Consider the following 18,225-nt stretch of genomic DNA (forward strand, 5'->3'; position numbering starts at 1 on the left):
CAGACGTCTTCAAATAAAGTGGACTTTACAGTAATGCGCTTGAGAGAGGGAGAACCCGTCAAGAGAGTTTTAGACACACGAGGATACCGAGAAAAGGCACTGTGAAGGTACAGTGGAACCTCGGTTCACGAACGTCTCAGTACACGTACAACTCGGTTTACGACCAAAAAGTTCGCCAAACTTTTGCCTCAGTTCATGACCACACACTCGATATACGAACAAGCCAGGTTCCCTTTCGGTTTGTACATGTTCAGTCTCTCCCTGTGCATTTCCTGTGCAGCGAGCAAGAGAGAGCGTGAGACACACACACACACACACACACACACACACACACACACACACACACAAAGGCAGCGAGAGAGAGGCAGCATGAGAGACAGAGGCACACACACAGGCAGCGCGAGACAGAGAGAGCCACGGGCACACACACAGGAGCACATGCTAGAGAGGCGCGGGCACACACACACAGGAGCACTCTAGAGAGACACACACACACAGGCACTCCAGGCTGCAAAAGAGAGACGCACGCACACACACACAGGCGCGAGAGAGTGAGCAAGCGAGGGACGCATAAGGTAGAGAAGGCTTGTTTTTGTTTTCAGTTCTATTTACAGTGATCGGTTCGTAGCCTGCATTGTTGCAATGTTACTTTTCTTGGTGGTTTATTAAATTACGGATTTTTCAAATGTTCATTTTTCCCCTGTGCTTAAAACTCATTAAAAAAGTGTTTTTAGCAAGCGGTTCCTAGCACTATAGCATGAACTATTGCAGTGTTAGTGTTCTCTGTTGTTCAAGGTTTTCTCAGTGTTATTCAATGTTTTTACATTTAGTTTACCATTACGCTGTGCATTTTATGGTATCATTAACTATATTTGTGCTTAAAAACTAATATATATATATATATATATATATATATATATATATATATATATATATATATATATATATATATTATATATACATATTCACATACAGTTCGTACGGTCTGGAACGGATTAATTGTATTTACATACAATCCTATGGGAGAAATTGCTTCGGTTGACGACCAACTCGGTTTACGACCAGAGTTTTGGAACGAATTATGGTCGTGAACCGAGGTTCCACTGTACATGCAACGTCAAGTGCTATTTAATATTTTTTTGTTTTATTCTTGTATCCGTCTTGGAGAGGTAAAGTGGCAAGTTGTCTGTACTAGTACAACCTGTTCTGACTCACTTAAATGGGGGCTTTGACGGAAGGTTCCCCGAGTTTTTTTTCCCTTGTTTAGATGAACCTTCTCTCTCCCACGGTTAACTTTTACTATCTGGGGTATTGGAGTCGGGTTGACACTATGGGTTGGGCTTTTTTTTTTTTTTTTTTTAAATTACTAGGTGGCGCAGTGGTAGGTAGTGCTGCTGCTGCTTTGCAGTAAGGAGATTGTGGGTTCGCTTCCCAGGGCCTCCCTATGTGGAGAGCACTTTGAGTAGTGAGAAAAGCACTATATAAATGTAAAGAACTATTAGTATTACTATATTGTATGGCCTAGTGTGTGTGTGTGTGTGTGTGTATGTTGACCCTGTGATGGACTTACGCAGTGTCCAGGGATTGATCCTGTCTTTAGCCCTATTCTTGCTGGGATAGGATCCAGCTTCCTCATGATCCTGCTCAGGATATGGGGGGTTTAGAAAATGAATGAATGAATGGTTATGTTTAGTTTGCTATAAATTGCATGCGCACATTCACTAAATAAAATGTAAATAAAAAAATTAACATAAATATATTAATGAACCACAATAAAATGAGAAAATTGTATTTCATAATAATGAGGTGACTATTTATGCATTTGTTCACAATTTAATGACTTAATGGCTGTATTTTTCCCCATACGATTATTATTTAATAACTGTCTTTTTATTTATGTAATTCTAGCATAAATGGTATGCTATAATTCCACAAACTTACAGTATCTGAACTGTAAATTTAATTAAGCCTCTCCTCTGTCTATTTTTATATGCTAGTGAACTTATATAAAAAAAAAAAAGTTCATCAAGCTTCGAATTTCTGCTTAATTTTACAAGTACCCTAAATTCTAGAATGTTCCCCAACAAATGCTGGAAGAGGTGTTAGTGAAGCCAGCAGGGGGCATTTACTCTGTGGTCTGTGTGTAAATCCCAATGCCCCAGTGCAGTGACAGAGACACCATGCTGTAGAAAAGGCACCGTCCTTTGGATGGGACACAAAACCGAGGTCCTGACTCACTGTGGTCATAAAAGATCCCTGGGCATCCTTTATAAAGAGTGGGGTGTATCACAATGTCCTGGCTAAATTGCCCACCATGGCCTGGTCACTTTGGCCCCCTAATCTTCCCTTGTCAATAACTGTCTCTGTCTCATCACTTTACCACCTAATAGCTCATGTGTGGTAAGTATACTGGTGCAAAAATGGCTGCCAAGTGGATGCCACTCATTAATGGCGGTTGAAGTGGCTCCCCACTCACTGAAGCACTTTGTGTAGTGAGAAAAGCTCTATATAAATGTAAAGAACAATTGTTATTTTTATTATTCTATAATTTTGCACACTTAGCTGAACTGTAACTGTCTATTTTTATATACTAGTGAGTTCATATGAAAAGAAAAGTTCATCAAGCTTTGAACTTCTGCTTAATTTTAGAAGTACGTTTCCTAAACTCTGGAATGTTCCCCAGCAAACCATCCTGCTCTGTATCCCGTGAGTACACACTTGGGCACAGAATCCTTAACTACACTTGGTGCTCTAGAACACAGAGCAATACACACAGAACTGACGTGTATGCAAAACTCATCATATCAGAAGCCAACGATGGGAGCGTTGAGCCATGTGTCCGTGTCTGTGTATCTGAAACTGGTCACGTTGTAAGACACAGCAAAATTCAAATAGAAACCGTCACTTGCATAAGAGCCCAGAAGGAGACAAATGCTAAAATGAATAATAATAATAATAAATCTTTACATTCATATAGCACTTTTCTCAGTACTCAAAGCACTTCAGTGAGTGGGGAGCCACTTCAACCACCACTAATGTGGATGATGCGACAGCAGCCATTTTTACACCAGTACATTCATCATACAGGAGATGTTAGGTGGTGAAATGGTGAGAGAGACAGCCACTTAGAAACAGGGGCCAATTAGGGGGCCAGAATGACTAGGCCATGGTGGGCAGTTTAACCAGGACATTGTAATACACCCTACTCTTTACCAAGGATGCCCAGAGATCTTTTATGACCACAGAGAGTGGATCAGGACCTTGATAGTATGTCTCATCATTGTACCAGCACAGAGTCCTTGTCACTGCACTGGGGCACTGAGATCCACACACACACACACACCATAGGATAGGTGCCCCCTTGCTGGCCTCACCAACACCTCTTCCAGCAACCCAAGCTTTACCTGGTCGGTCTCCCATCTAAGTACTATCCAGGCCTGAACGTGCTTAGCTTCAGGTGGACGACCTTTACTATAGTTTTAAATTAAATCTGGCTCAGTTTCTCACACAATTTATCATCTATTTTAATTTTCATGCACTGTTCTATTACCCTGTTGTTTTAAATTGTTAAAAGCACCTTTTGATGAGAGGGTTGGTGAAAGCACTAAATTAAGAAATGATTTCACATAAATTGCAAGATAAGCCTTTAATTACAAGCTTGGTTGGACCAAAACCCAGCAGAAATTAGTGTCCCTGAAAAATTAGTCTAAGATCCCTGCTGCATATTATGCCAAATGTTACGGGAGAAGGTTCAAGACATACATTGTCTATTTAATCAAAGAGAAATAGAAAGTCTGTGAACCCTGCTAAATAATTTTCCTTCCCAACCAGTCCTCAGTATCTCAAACTATCCCTCAAAAAGACAAGATGAAGTCTGTAACACAAAGCACACTGCGGCTATTGAAATGACTGCTGCACATATTGATTTGTTAAGGGTCCAGACCTTCATAAAAGCAATACCTCCCCCCCAGATTACAGTAAACCAAGATATTAGTTGACAACTGCACACTAATATTTGGTCTTTCTAGGAAAGAAAAAAAAAATCTCTCAGAAGTACATGTGTTTTAAATATTTCAAAATTTTGAAGCCCAAAGGACAGGGCAAAGCACTTAACTGGAACTAAGATTGGAGGTGTATTTTAAAAACGGCTACGGTATCACGGCCGGAAGGACTTTGATTTTCCCAAGAGATGTCTGCAGCACAGCTGACTAGCACAAGGTTGGGCAACTGAAGGGATTTCAGGTTTTTTTTTGCTTCACACTACATGCAGGGTGTCAGAACTGGTCGCATTGTCTCCATTAATGAATGGCTTTTCACGTTTGACCTCTTGATAAAATACTATAGATATGCAGTATACATGAATATATGTGAAGGCCCTGTTTCTGCAAGCAAATTTCAAAATACCGACCAGTAAAGTGAACACTTATTCAAAACAATAAGGAAAGTTACTTATACAGTCGTGGCCAAAAGTTTGGAGAATTACCCAAGTGCTGGTTTTCACAAAGCTTGCCACTGCAGTGTTTTTAGATCTTTTTGTCAGATGTTTCTATGGTACACTAAAGTAGAATTACAAGCAGTTCAGAAGTTTCAAAGGCTTTTATTGACAATGGCATGAAGTTTATGCAAAGAGTCAATATTTGCAGTGTTGGCCCTTCTTTCATTTTCAAGACCCCTGCAATTCACTCTGGCAGGCTGTCTGTCAATTAACTTCTGGGCCAAAACCTGACTGATGGCAGCAGCCCATTCTTGTATAATCAATGCTTGGAGTTTGTCAGAATTGTTGGGTTTTTGTTTGTCTGCCCACCTCTTGAGGATTAACCACAAGTTCTCAATGGGGAGTTTTCTGGCCATGGACCCCAAATTTCAATGTTTTGTTCCCTGGGCCACTTAGTTACCACCTTTGCCTTATGGCGAACTAAACTTCGGGCCTGCACCAAATTAACATCATTTTGGACCAAAATTTTGAAGTGCATCTCAAACAGCTTTCGTGTCACAATCCCTCCTAACCCATTAACAGCTGTGTTTGGTGTTCTTCCAGATGGGTTTAAAGTGGAGAAGGACAAACAAACTGATTGCATTCACTACACTTTCGGCACGCAGACTTATTTTGCTTAACTGGAAGAATCCTAACTCTCCTCTTTTAAGTCAGTGGGAAACCGATGTTTTATATTATTTGAAACTGGAAAAAATCAAATTCTCAGTTAGAGAATCTGTACAGAACTTTTTCCAAACCTGGCAGGATCTAATCAATAATATTTTAGAATAAGCTCATAAAGCACCGAGGAAGCAATTCTCTCTGCATTTTTTTCTCTTCTCCATTCATCTCTGTTAAACTAATCAATTTAGGTATGTTTACAAGCTTTAAGGTTTACCCCATTGGCCATGCTCTCTTTCTCAGGGGTGGGGGGTCGATCTGTTTTCAATCCTATTTTTTTGTAAAAACTGATCTATTTATATGGAATGATTAAAATTAATAAAATTAAAAAAAAAAAAAAAACTACCCAAACTTGAAATTTAAACCTCTGGCAGTTTACTGCTTACCTTTTAACTATTTTAGGTCATTCATTGCATTTCAACTGATGAAATTTGAAGAAAAAGTGGAAAAAGTGAGGTGTTCTAAAACTGTTGACTGATCGGGTGGCTTCTCACAGTACACACTCACACACACTAACACCACCAGACACACACCACTTCTTTATAAAAGCACATGTTTATTTCTCCAAAGTTCCGCGCACAGCACACAGTGCTTCCCGCACCAAACACCCTTACCCGGGCTTTCAACTGTCCATGGGCCGCCTTTCCTCTCTTCACAGGAGCTTCGTCCTGCTCCCACTCCCGACTCTATCTCCCAGACTGTAGGAAGGCGGTCCCATTTATGTTCACCTGGACGTGCTCCAGGTGCTCGTTGTTGACCTTCCGGCAGCACTTTCTGGTGTGGCGGAAGTGCCGCACGAGCACCCGGAAGCACTCCTGGTGTCCCCGGAAGGTTCTTCCTCCACCTGCCCAGGTGTGGCGGAAGTGCAGGTTTCCCAGGCTCCACGACGCTTGGGGCACCCCCAGGCCCCAATGGGTTTGAGCCTCCTGGCTCTGCCCCTGTGGTCCCTTCTTTATCCAGGGTGGTTGCCCCCTCGTGGCCCGGGGAATGAATAAACAGCCTCCCGGTCCTTCCAGGCGTCCCGGCTGGGTCTACCCCCCAGCCTTCTGCCACAGTACACATATATACTGTATATATAAATATATATCAAAATATGTTACCTTTTGCCTTTAGCACTGATAGAAGGAATTCTATATCTCTCTATATATAAAATCCAACGTCTGCCTGTGTCTGTCAGTCTGCTTTTCTTGAGAGAACTACTTAACAGATTTAGATCTGGTTTTTATTCTATAATTTGTTTGAACATTCCGGTTGATTTTGCGACTTCTCTCATCGCGCTAGTTCGCTTGCAGTACCGATTTATTTGCGTGAATCCGAGAGACACACAGTGGGCCAAGGGGAGGGGAGTGCAGCCCTCCTCACTCACGCGCCAGCCTCGGGGCATATCTTACATCCGAGAACGAGAAAACTACTTAACAAAGTTTTTTTTTTTTCAAGAATTTGCTTGAACATTCCGGTTGATTTTGCGAATTCTCTCATTGCGCTAAGAATCAGAGTTTGCTTGCAGGAGCAATATAGTCACGCTAATCTGAGAGAGAGGCTGCGGGCTGAGGAGAGGGGGAAGCGTGATGTCGGGAGTGGGGAGCCAGGCAGGACCCTCCTCACTGTCCTGTTTCACTTCTACGCGGGGTGATGGCTAGTATACAATAAAAATATATGCATACACACGCATACAGTGCCCTCCATAATGTCTGGGACAAAGACATTTTTCCTTGATTCCTCCCTCTGCTCCACAGTTTAAAATTACAATTCAAACACTTCAGACATCGTGATTTAAGTGCACATTGCAGACTTTCATTTCAGGGGATCTGCAGACATTTCAATCTCACCACAGAGAATGACAACACTTTCTCTTATTTTTTTTTTTATTAGTACAAAACCATAAAAAGGTATATATTCAAATATATTTGAAAGCAGCTTAAATATTCTGGCTCATGGATATACATTTGCATCATAAGTATTTATTATTAATAATTTTTACTTGGTTACTTGCAGTGTGTCTGCAAAGCATGATATGCTTATAACTTGTGCAAAGTCACTTAAAAGTAGCAGTTAAAAAAAGTGCTGCCTCAAACAAACGTGACGCCTGAAAATACGGCCATTTACAAAAATGCGATTCTCTCAGGCACAATAGATAGATAGATAGATTAGATAGATTAGATAGATAGATTAGATAGATAGAATACTTTATTAATCCCAAGGGGAAATTCACATACTCCAGCAGCAGCATACTGATAATAACAATATTAAAGAGTGATAACAATGCAGGTATATGGACAGACAATAACTTTGAATAATGTTAACGTTTACCCCCTGGGTGGAATTGAACAGTCGCATAGTGTGGAGGAGGAACGATCTCCTTAGTCTGTCAGTGGAGCAGGACGGTGACAGCAGTCTGTCTCTGAAGCTGCTCCTCTGTCTGGAGATGATCCTGTTCAGTGGATGCAGTGGATTCTCTATGATTGACAGGAGTCTGCTCAGCGCCCGTCGCTCTGCCACAGATGTTAAACTGTCCAGCTCCATGCCAACAATAGAGCCTGCCTTCCTCACCAGTTTGTCCAGGCGTGAGGCGTCCCTCTTCTTTATGCTGCCTCCCCAGCACACCACCGCATAGAAGAGAGCGCTCACCACAACCGTCTAATAGAACATCTGCAGCATCTTATTGCAGATGTTGAAGGACGCCAGCCTTCTATGGAAGTATAGTCGGCTCTGTCCTTTCTTGCACAGAGCATCAGTATTGGCAGTCCAGTCCAATTTATCATCCAGCTGCACTCCCAGGTATTTATAGGTCTGCACCCTCTGCACACAGTCACCTCTGATGATCACTTCATCATACATTGTAACTTCATTAAAGGGAAACCGGGCACAGATTGGATATAAAAAAGACAAAACTGCTCAAACATTTTAAACACACACACAAAAGCAGGCAGCGGACAGCAGATTAGGTGTGCAGGACGCAATGCCAAAGGCAAAATTGATAACTTACTGTATATACTCACGTTTAATTTCCCCCGCATATAAATCAGGGCTTGATTTTACAAAATATCTGGTATTTTATAATGTTGGTCATATAAGTCGAATGCGGAAAACTATTCCTAATCTATTGGTCCAAGAGATTATGATATGCTAACGCTCACCTGAGAGAGTAACCACGGAGCACACGGTCCTTTTTGTTTCTATGTATTGTGCCTACGTGGCCACACGGTAATACCCAAATTCTGAAGCGATGTTTGGACTATTTTGTGTTTTTTGGTATATCACATCCTCATACTTCTTTATCGTAAGAGCATCCCTTATCTACAATGGAACATTCGATCAGAAGGAAATATGATGCTGGTTTTAAATTAAAAGTCGTTGAAGTGGCGAAAGAAATTGGTAACTGCGCTGCTGCAACAAAATTTGATGCGTCCGAGTCTGAAATTGGAGGAAGCAAAAAGATGTAAAAAAAAAAAAAAAAAAAAAAAAATGTGTTGTATTTTTGAACGGGCATATAAGTCGGGGTCTGATTTCATGATCGATTTTTCAGGTTTCAAGACCCAACTTATATGCATGTATATACAGTAACTGATATCATTAATCGATTCTTTTTTTCTCACATCCATACACCATTTCCTACATTTATTTGTTGTCCCTGAGTGGATGAAACAGAAACTCCTCACTCATTTTCCTACAATGCAACGATGCCAAGCAGGAGTTTGGAAGTGTTTGAGGGGGAGTGGTCAGCACAAAAATCCTTTGGAAAGCACTACTGGAAGAGGGCGGAGCCTACTCAAGCAGCACTGGGCACAAGGCAGGAACAAACTTCGGTGGGAGGCAGAAGTTCAGCACATGCACACCCACGTTGAGGTATTAATTAAGAATTACTTGTCAACTTGACACATATACCTTTGGGGATATTTGAGGAAAGTTGGAAAAAAACCCACACATACATACAAACATCCAACCTTCCTCCCCACCAAGTTTTAGAGGTGTTATAGAGAGAGTGTGGACTAGCTCCATAGCGGGTTGGAAAATGGATGAATGGATGGCGTGGTATAGGAACTGCAGTGCTGTGGACATCAAGTTACTACAGAGGATTGTTAAGAGAGCTGAGCACGCCATTGGTGCGTCTCTCCCCTCTATACAAGACACCAACAGCACACGCAGCCGCCACATGGAATTCAGCGCTGTGGCTGACCCCTCACACCCTGCATATGAGCACTTTGAGCTCCTGCCATCTAGTGGACGGTATCACAGCATCCGAGCCAGACCATCCAAACTGTAAGAGTTTCTTCCCCTCATTGTTTTAGAATTCCCCACTACTCATTGATGGAACGGCGAACACCTTTGAAAACTGTCTAAATGAAATGCACCCACTGTCCTTTATGAATGGTAAATGGTCATGGTATTCCAAATATAAATTTACTACCAGCAGCCACAGCACATGCACTTCAGAAGAGGTCATTAACCTGAATCTAAGCCTGTTCAGGCCCAGCCAGTACTTGGATAGGAGACCATCTAGGAAAAGAGATGTCGGTGAGTCCAGCAAGAGGCTCTCACCCTGTGGTCTGTGTGTGGATCCCAATACCAGAGTGCTGTAACAATGGCACCGTCCTTTAGATGAGAAGTTAAACCGAGGTCCTGACACTCTGTGGTCATAAAAGATCCCTGAGTATCCTACGTAAAGAGTAAGGGGTACCCTGATGTCCAGGCAAAACTGCCCACCACAGCCTAGTCACTCTGCCCCTCTCTGTCATCCCCTATCTCTAATTGGCTCTCTCTCTCACCACCTAACAGCTAATGTGTGGTGGGCATACGGGCACAAGAATGGCTGCCATTTCATCACCCGGGTGTCTGTTACACATCAGTGGTGGGTGAAGTGGCTCCCCACTCACTGTTTAAAGAGCTTTGGTTAGTGAGGAAAGTACTATAGAAATGTAAAGAATTATTTTGTTATCTGCTTATATGGCACATTTTTAACAAAATGATGTTGCTAATGCTAAGCTGGTACTAGTCCAGTTATAGCAGATCTGCTGTACGTTGTCCTACTGTTGTCATGTCAACTTACTGCACACCATCTCGTCTACACTGTATGGTGTATACCGGGGTCCCCAACTCCAGTCCTGGAGGGCCCCAGTGACTGCAGGTTTTCATTCTAACCCTTTTTTTAATTAGTGACCTGCTTTTGCTCCTAATTACCGTATTTTTTGCACCATTAGACGCATCTGACCATTAGACGCACCTAGGTTTAGAGGAGGAAAACAAGAAAAAAAATATTCTGAACCAAATGGTGCATTAATATGTTTAATAAAATATAGCAGAATAATATTTCAACCATGTAAATTCAACAGCGGTATTAAGAAACATCATCACTGTCATTAACAAATAAGGAGAGACTTTAAGGTTCAAGCACTCTTTTAGTTTTATGGAAACCCCAAGAACGCCTCATCGCTAGTGTCAGAATTTATTAAGCTGTTTCTCACAATCACTTTGAAGAACCACGTACCTATCACGTGGCATAACCTGTCCAAAGCCACCAGGGGACAAAGCACGTTTGGACCAATGCTCCCTGAAGTTATATCGCCAGTCTAGTCCCATCTCTATTTGTAATGCCACAAAGCCATTCATCTCGTGTTTTGTTGTGGGTTTCCAGTTTGAAAAACGAGAATGCGGTGCAAGCACAGCCCTCGATTCAAAAAATTGCTCTGCATACCTTTTTGTCTCGTCTGACAGCAGCTGAAAGGCAGCTTTAGGAAAGAACAGCCTGAAGTAGCCCAGCGGCTGGTAATCTGTCGAGTCCAACAGCAAGCCATACTGTCTTGTGAAGTCCGGCAGCCAGTTTGGCTCCCACAGATCAATGTCTAGGTATTCCTCCCACACAAACCTTGCCATAGGTGCATCGGCTGCACGAATATGCTCAGCTGGGGCGGCATCGGCTGGTGTCCCGATCAGCTGATGCCAGTTCCTCACTCTCTTGTTCGATCTCCTGATCACTCTCAACAAAATCAGATTCTGAAAAATCCGACTCGTGAGATGTAGATGCTATCTTGCCTTTGTTAATATTTGTTTACATTTCGCAACTCACGCACACGCAAGGATTAGATGCCGAGTCAATGAGTCTAGCATTCCTCCAAGCACAGATGGAATGCCTGTAACGTAACAGTGAGTTTTGTCGTCCTCTACCCCTGGATGTCGACTTCTGTCAGGTAATACACATCATGGTCTGTGACACAATATTCGCTCCATAAGACGCACAGACATTTTCAACCTTCTTTTGGGGGAAAAAAAAGTGCGTCTTATGGTGCGAAAAATATGGTAACTTCTTTTGAATTCATTATATTTGACTTGCTCTTGAAGACTCAGACCCCTTAATTGTTTTTTTGCCTTTAAATAGTAGCCAAACAATCATGAGATACAAAATGTGCCTAAACAGGACCAGCAAACTGTGACCATCATACAGTATCTGAAAATAAAGAAATGTGACCGTCTCAGGAATGATGACCCGCTCAGGTCCCCAGAACATCTTCACAGTGCTCTTAGAAAAGACAAAATCACACAATTTAGGAAATGTCTGCTAATTCCTGCATTTATTTCTAGTAGGATTGACTACTGCAATGCGGTGTTCACTGGATGTTCAGACTGTTCTCTATACAGCCTCCAGTTAATCCAAAATGCTGCTGCAAGAATTATTACAAGAACAAGAAAATACGAACACATAACTCCGGTTCTTAAATCCTTACACTGGCTCCCAGTTACGTTTAGGGCAGATTTCAAAATCCTCCTTTTAACAGATAAAGCCTTAAATGGCCGAGGTCTGGCTTACTTGTCTGAACTTATCATGACTTACAAACCAGAGCGCAGATTAAGATCTCAAGATGCTGGTCTGCTTATGATTCCAAGGATTAATAAAATAACAGGGGGAGGTCGAGCTTTTAGTTACATGGCCCCTAAACTGTGGAGTGGTCTGCCTGCTACTGTAAGAGATGCCCCTGCGGTCTCAGCTTTTAAATCCTGGCTGAAGACTCACTACTTCAGTTTAGCACACCCTGACTAGAGCTGCTGATTAACTGTACAGACTGCATCTCTGTTGTTAGTCATTAGCACTACAACATAAGTAATATGATAGTTACAATTTGTTACTCACTCTCACCTATTCTGTTTCTCTTCTCAGTACTCAAATTTGGCACTTGGTGCCACTGCCCACCTGCCAAGTTGTTCTGCCTGCCTAAAGTAAAGTCATCTGTGATGGAGGATCGCAAGAATTGTCGGGTAGAGGGGTCCTTTCAGCTGTGGAATGGCCAATGGGGGGAGGCAGATTGATGGTCTCCAGGACTATGAACAAATCCAAATCGTATTATGGGATATCATCTACTGTTGAATTCTGCTCTGTACTTGTAATATTTCTATTTTTATATTATATTGTATTGAGGATTACTTGTGTTCTGTTCTGTGTATTGTACTGACCCCCTATTTTTTTTGACAACCACTGCACGCCCAAACTACCTGTAAATGGGTCGTCTTTCTTCCATTTTTCCCCCCTACTAGGGTTTTTTTATTAGAGTTTTCCCTGTCTTCTCAGAGAGTCAATGCTGGGGGACCGTCAAAAGGCAGGGCCTGTTAAAGCCCATTGCAGCAATTCTAGTGTGATTTTGGGCTATACAAAAATAAACTGTATTATATTGTATTTATGTACTGCACAATGAGAGCAGCATCAAGCCATGGAATTCAATAACGGGTTTAATTAACAACAAGACTCAGCGCCTGATTAAGCAACTGGTTGGAGTGAAATTGGTTGGGGTTTCAGGCCCTGACTTAGTTTGTCTTCTGTTCGCTCACTCACTTCACATTTCATTTCTGTTTGGGGGCCATTAAAGGAAAGAAATGAAACAATTCAGAGGAAGAAATTCAGGAGAACAAATCTTAATATACAAGTCAATTAGAAATAATTCCAAAGAAGTTAATTAGCAGCAAAAACAAGCCACTAATACAGAAAAGGGTTAGAATAAAAACCTGCAGCCACTGGGGCCCTCCAGGACCAGAGTTGGTGTATATTGTCTTGATGCACTGCATGTTGCAGTCCTGAAGAGACACAATTTCATGTCAGCCAGTACTCTGCATTTGGATGAGATGATGATAAAGAAACTTGAACTTGGATGCTCATCTCATGAGGCTGTAATACTAACCACCATGCCATCCATCATTCTACCACAGCTAACACATATAATGCGTTGTATCTCTTGGACCATCACAATCATCAGCACTAGACTTTCGCTGAATTTACTTATTGGGAAGAGTGGTGGCTTTGACAACTCTGATGCAAATAAGGCTAAAATGGTTGCAGTATTCAATTTAAATAAAATAAACTGCTGACCTATTAGACCTTCTCCTGCTGAACTTCCACTACCGCGCTCATTGTGCCCAAGTGCGATGAACCAACCTGACAAGTCTGCTGACGTTGATTTAAAACGGGCTCTGCAGCTCCTGGGCAACTGTGACAATCGCTAGTGGATCTTTGCTAAATTGGCCATTAAATCACACAAACTTGACCAACTTGCTAATTGGCTGCTGTTATTTTAAACTGCACGGAAGCCGACGGATATAATGATGTGGCTGATTTTTGGTGAGAAGCCGTTATTTGTTCAAGGCGGTTGGACTTAAATCGTAAACTTTGTTTTTTTTCATTACTGTCCAGCACAAGCAACTTGCAAGGCAGTGGCGTCTGCGATTTCTCTTTCATTGTTTCTTTACTTATTCTATATTGCAATTTTCGTCTTCACTGTATTAGTATTTGCATTTCATGCTGATATTGCAGCTGGGTACTCCTTGCGAAAGTCGCGGCACCGAACAAAGTTTAAAGGACTTGTTGCACACCGCGTTACCATGCTTAACGCCTCGACTGATCCCACACTTAAATTACAGACTTTCAAATCTTTGGCACTCTGGCCTGAGGTGCCGTCTACTGTAACATATTATATTAACCTACTGTGTCCGATGATTCTCTGGAATCTCCGCACTTGTTCGCTCAGCTGTATGAGTCGCTGCACCCCGCAGGCGAGATGGCCGATGGGGAGGGGAGGAGAGACGAGGCGCTAGCCGAGGTCACCGTGCGGTGGCTCTCGCGAGAGTTTGCGTGTTTTGCCGCGTGATTTCTCTCCGTACTGTTACTCTTTGGATGTGACAGCGGCAGTGGCAGCTACAGCTGTCAAAGGAACGGACGTAACTTTATATTGGGATAATAACTGAGAATTAGCATGGCCTGACTTCGAGCTAACCTGCGCTGCAGCTCAGGACCCCACCGGGCTACAGGGAACTCGAAATGTATTAGCTTGTATTAAAAAAAAGTTGTTTTATTTTTATATTTTTTTAAATAGAAATCTCGGTACTGGGCACATGCAAGAGAAAAACATCATCGTTTTTTGCATTCGTTTATTTACAAAACAAAAAGAAGAATTCGGAAAAACTTCATTTCTACTTAGGTTTGAAACATTTGTGAATTTCCCCTTGTGATTAATAAAGTATCTATCTATCTATCTATCTATCTATCTATCTATCTATCTATCTATCTATCTATCTATCTATCTATCTATCTATCTATCTATCTATCTATCTGTCTATTACTTCTGTCGCAAAGTTTCTAATGTCGTTAAGTATAACATCGAGTTGAAGGGCGGGAATGAATGGAGAAGCCCTCTCTGGATTGAATAGCGGGGTTATAACACACGAGTACCGAAATATCTCTGCCTCTACACTGGCCGATCGTTTCCTCCTTAACATCATTCCTATTATCCATGATCGCCCACCACTAGTCACCCACCCACACACACATGCACAGCCTTTATCCAACGACTACTTATTCGCAGGTCCTTATTCAATTCCAGCCAGCTAATTCTGACACTTTGTGTAAACTTTGTCAAGCTGCACTTTTTCCTGGGCCAAAATGACTGGCATAGTTGGCACACTCCCGTCTGACAAATGTGATACACAGTGATGTTTAAATGGCACTGTAAATGGTTAAAAAGCGCTGGGCCACCCCAGTTTTTACACCAGCGCACTAAACACGGGGTATGCGGCAGCAGGAATGGGCGGATTGCGGGGTCGTCAGAACGTGAAGCCGGTGAAAAAGATGGTGTTAGTGACAGCTGTTGAGAAAGGGCCAGTGACTCCATTGTAGAGCAGCTTTCAGTTCTAATGGTTCTGAAGCGTACGAAAGTAATGACACCACTTCTGAAAGTGCACAGAAGTAGCACAGTGCCTGGTCCCTCACTTAAAAAAAATAAAAGTTTCTGAACCTGTGGGCTCTACAGCAGGGGGTGCCTGGAGGGGCACATTGGCTGCATGTTTTCACATTCTAACCACTTTCTTAATTAGTGGCCTGTTTTTGATGCTTAGTAACGCAATTAAATTGATTTGCTATTTATGATTCAGACCCTTTAAATCAAGGGGAGTGGGGGGTGCAATGTCAGTAGTCCTGGAGTCAGGGGTGTAGCACGGAACTCTGGGCCCAATACATACGTATTAACAACAACGTTAACATTATAAAAAGTTATTGTCTGTTTTTTCCTGCATTATTATCAATCTTTAATTTAATATTGTTTTTATGCTGCTGCTGGAGAATGTGAATTTCCCCTTGGGATTAATAAAGTATCTATCTATCTATCTATCTATCTATCTATCTATCTATCTATCTATCTATCTATCTATCTATCTATCTATCTATCTATCTATCTATCTATCTATCTATCTATCTATCTATCTAAACAGTCTCTGTGGGCCCCTTCCTCTCGATCCATGTCTGTCACAAGTCCTTTTCATTCCAGGCTATTAGCAATAAGATATAAATGACAAAGGGACCAACATTTCTCAGTGTACCTTGTTTCTATTTACACCAGTGTGTATTCATCATGCACTATTTGTTTTAATAAAACACTTTGAAGGAAACTGAAGAGAATGTGAAGAACTGAAAATTACACCTCCATTTTAAGCTTCAAATAATTGGGATGATATCATTAGAGAGGAATAAATCTACAATATTGAAATGACCCGACATGGATGACCTGATACTAACATACTAAATGTGAATTTCCCATTGGGATGAATAAAGTATCTATCTATCTATCTATCTATCTATCTATCTATCTATCTATCTATCTATCTATCTATCTATCTATCTATCTATCTATCTATCTATCTATCTATCTATCTATCTATCTATCTATCTATCTATCTATCTATCTAACAAGTCATGATTTTAAATGAGATCTGTTATTGGCAAAGATTGGTTTCTAATTAAGCAACAGGGTTGGAACAAAGGCTTGCAGCCACTGCAGCCCTCCAGGACCCTTGATGTTGATCACCCTTCCTCAGGACCACAGGTTCTTAAGCTGTGGGTCAGTTGCAGGTTGTCTGAATTTCGGTGGTCATACAGACTCTGTTGTGAGTCATGATAATATGGAATGGGAAAGGATCACATATGTTCATGGGGTGTCTTATGATGGGCTGCCCGTGCGTGGACAGTTTAAGAAAGCTTCAACAACACCCCCCACCAGAATAAGTTGCGGCAACTCGACACAAAAAAAAATGCAAAATATGTCTGTCTGTCTGTCTATCTACCTATTATATAGTGCCTTTCATCTATCTATCTATCTATCTATCTATCTATCTATCTATCTATCTATCTATCTATCTATCTATCTATCTATCTATCTGTTTATATGTCTGTATATCTATTATATACTGCCTTTCATATGTCTATCGATCTACCTTACTTTATATAGTGCCTTTCACATGTATCTATGATATAGTGCATTTAATCTATCTATATCTATTGATTATATAGTGCCTTTCACATCTATCTATTATATAGTGCCTTTCATCTATCTATATCTATTATATACTGCCTTTCACATCTATCTGTTATTTATATAGTGCTGTCTTGATGTTTACCCACTACACTAAATTAAAAAACACCAAGGAAGCCAATGTGAGCTCCTTCTACTTCATCGGTGTGAAGCCAGCAGCTTCCGTTTTGAAGAACTGCAGAGTCCCGGTGCATTGAGAACAGGTCAGTATGGAGAAACTCGTGTGTTCAATAGCTTGGTGGACACATGCTGTCCAGCAATCACCTGTCCACTTAGCATTTAGTGCTGCCACCTGACATGTAGTGTGTGCCGTCTGCATGTTCTGGCCAGCTTATTTCAGCTTGTCTTTTTTCCTCTTTGAAGTCAAGAGGTTCTCATGTAACATGGTACCATAGTGAGAACAACTGGAAGAACCGATCACAGAGAGACCCTCATCCTTCCCGCTTTGGCACTTTCAGTCGAGTTACTGACGCTTTTCCATAAAACCTGAGGGATGTCATATTTTTGTAGCTTTTAGAATTATTCATTTGCCTCAACACCCACAGAAAGACTTGCCTGATGACCTGCTTAGCAAGCAATGAGTTGGGTTTGGCTACGTGAAGAGGTTGACCTCCACAGAATGGTGCAGCTTGTATGTGTAATGGGGGCTCTCTCAAGTCGTGCCGTCTGGGATGCAAACTGGCACGCAGAGTGTAACATCTTCTGTTTAGCCAAAAAAAGGCCCGGACCAATAAGTCTAGATTCTCCTGTGGAAGTGGAGATGATCTTCCTCCAGTTCCTCCTATGCTCTCCACCACTGGTGAACAGCTCCCCGTGACAGACCTCCAGTATCCTCACTGGCTTTTCCTTCAGACTTATTCCAAACTAGAGAAAGAGCCCGTTTCGACAACGTAAGATGAAACGGGCACAAGTTTGTGTCAGCAGTGTATGAAGATCACATGATAAGTAACGAAGAAGTTGTTTTGTAATGATTGTAGTCCGCTTTACTCATTACTGTACAGGCTGGTACTGTTAGTTGATGAATTTTCCAGGCCTATAGTATAATATTGAATGTTCCAGTACAATATGGAATAGTAATAAGTATAAGCACCACAAACCTGATATAGGTGTATTGAACGAATGAGTAATTGAATCAGAATGCGTAATTAGGCTTCGAGCTGTAGTCAAAATCGCTTTTCAGGCCTCTAGAGCTTTAATCGAAGTCGCCTTTCTCTTTGAATTTTTGCGGCCGTA

At 41.6% G+C, this 18,225-nt stretch overlaps 1 protein-coding gene across 2 annotated transcripts in view; it reads right to left on the minus strand.

Annotated features, from left to right (window-relative positions):
- Positions 1–14,242, minus strand: part of pter (phosphotriesterase related) — a 108,595-nt gene extending 94,353 nt beyond the window's left edge. For both annotated transcript variants that reach the window (XM_028803370.2, XM_028803369.2), the window contains exon 1: positions 14,118–14,242. The gene's annotated coding sequence lies outside the window, so the exon portion shown is untranslated. The remainder of the gene's footprint in view (positions 1–14,117) is intronic.
- Positions 14,243–18,225: the final 3,983 nt, after the last annotated feature.

The sequence above is a fragment of the Erpetoichthys calabaricus genome, chromosome 6 (genome assembly GCF_900747795.2).
Source record: "Erpetoichthys calabaricus chromosome 6, fErpCal1.3, whole genome shotgun sequence".
Taxonomy (NCBI): domain Eukaryota; kingdom Metazoa; phylum Chordata; class Cladistia; order Polypteriformes; family Polypteridae; genus Erpetoichthys; species Erpetoichthys calabaricus.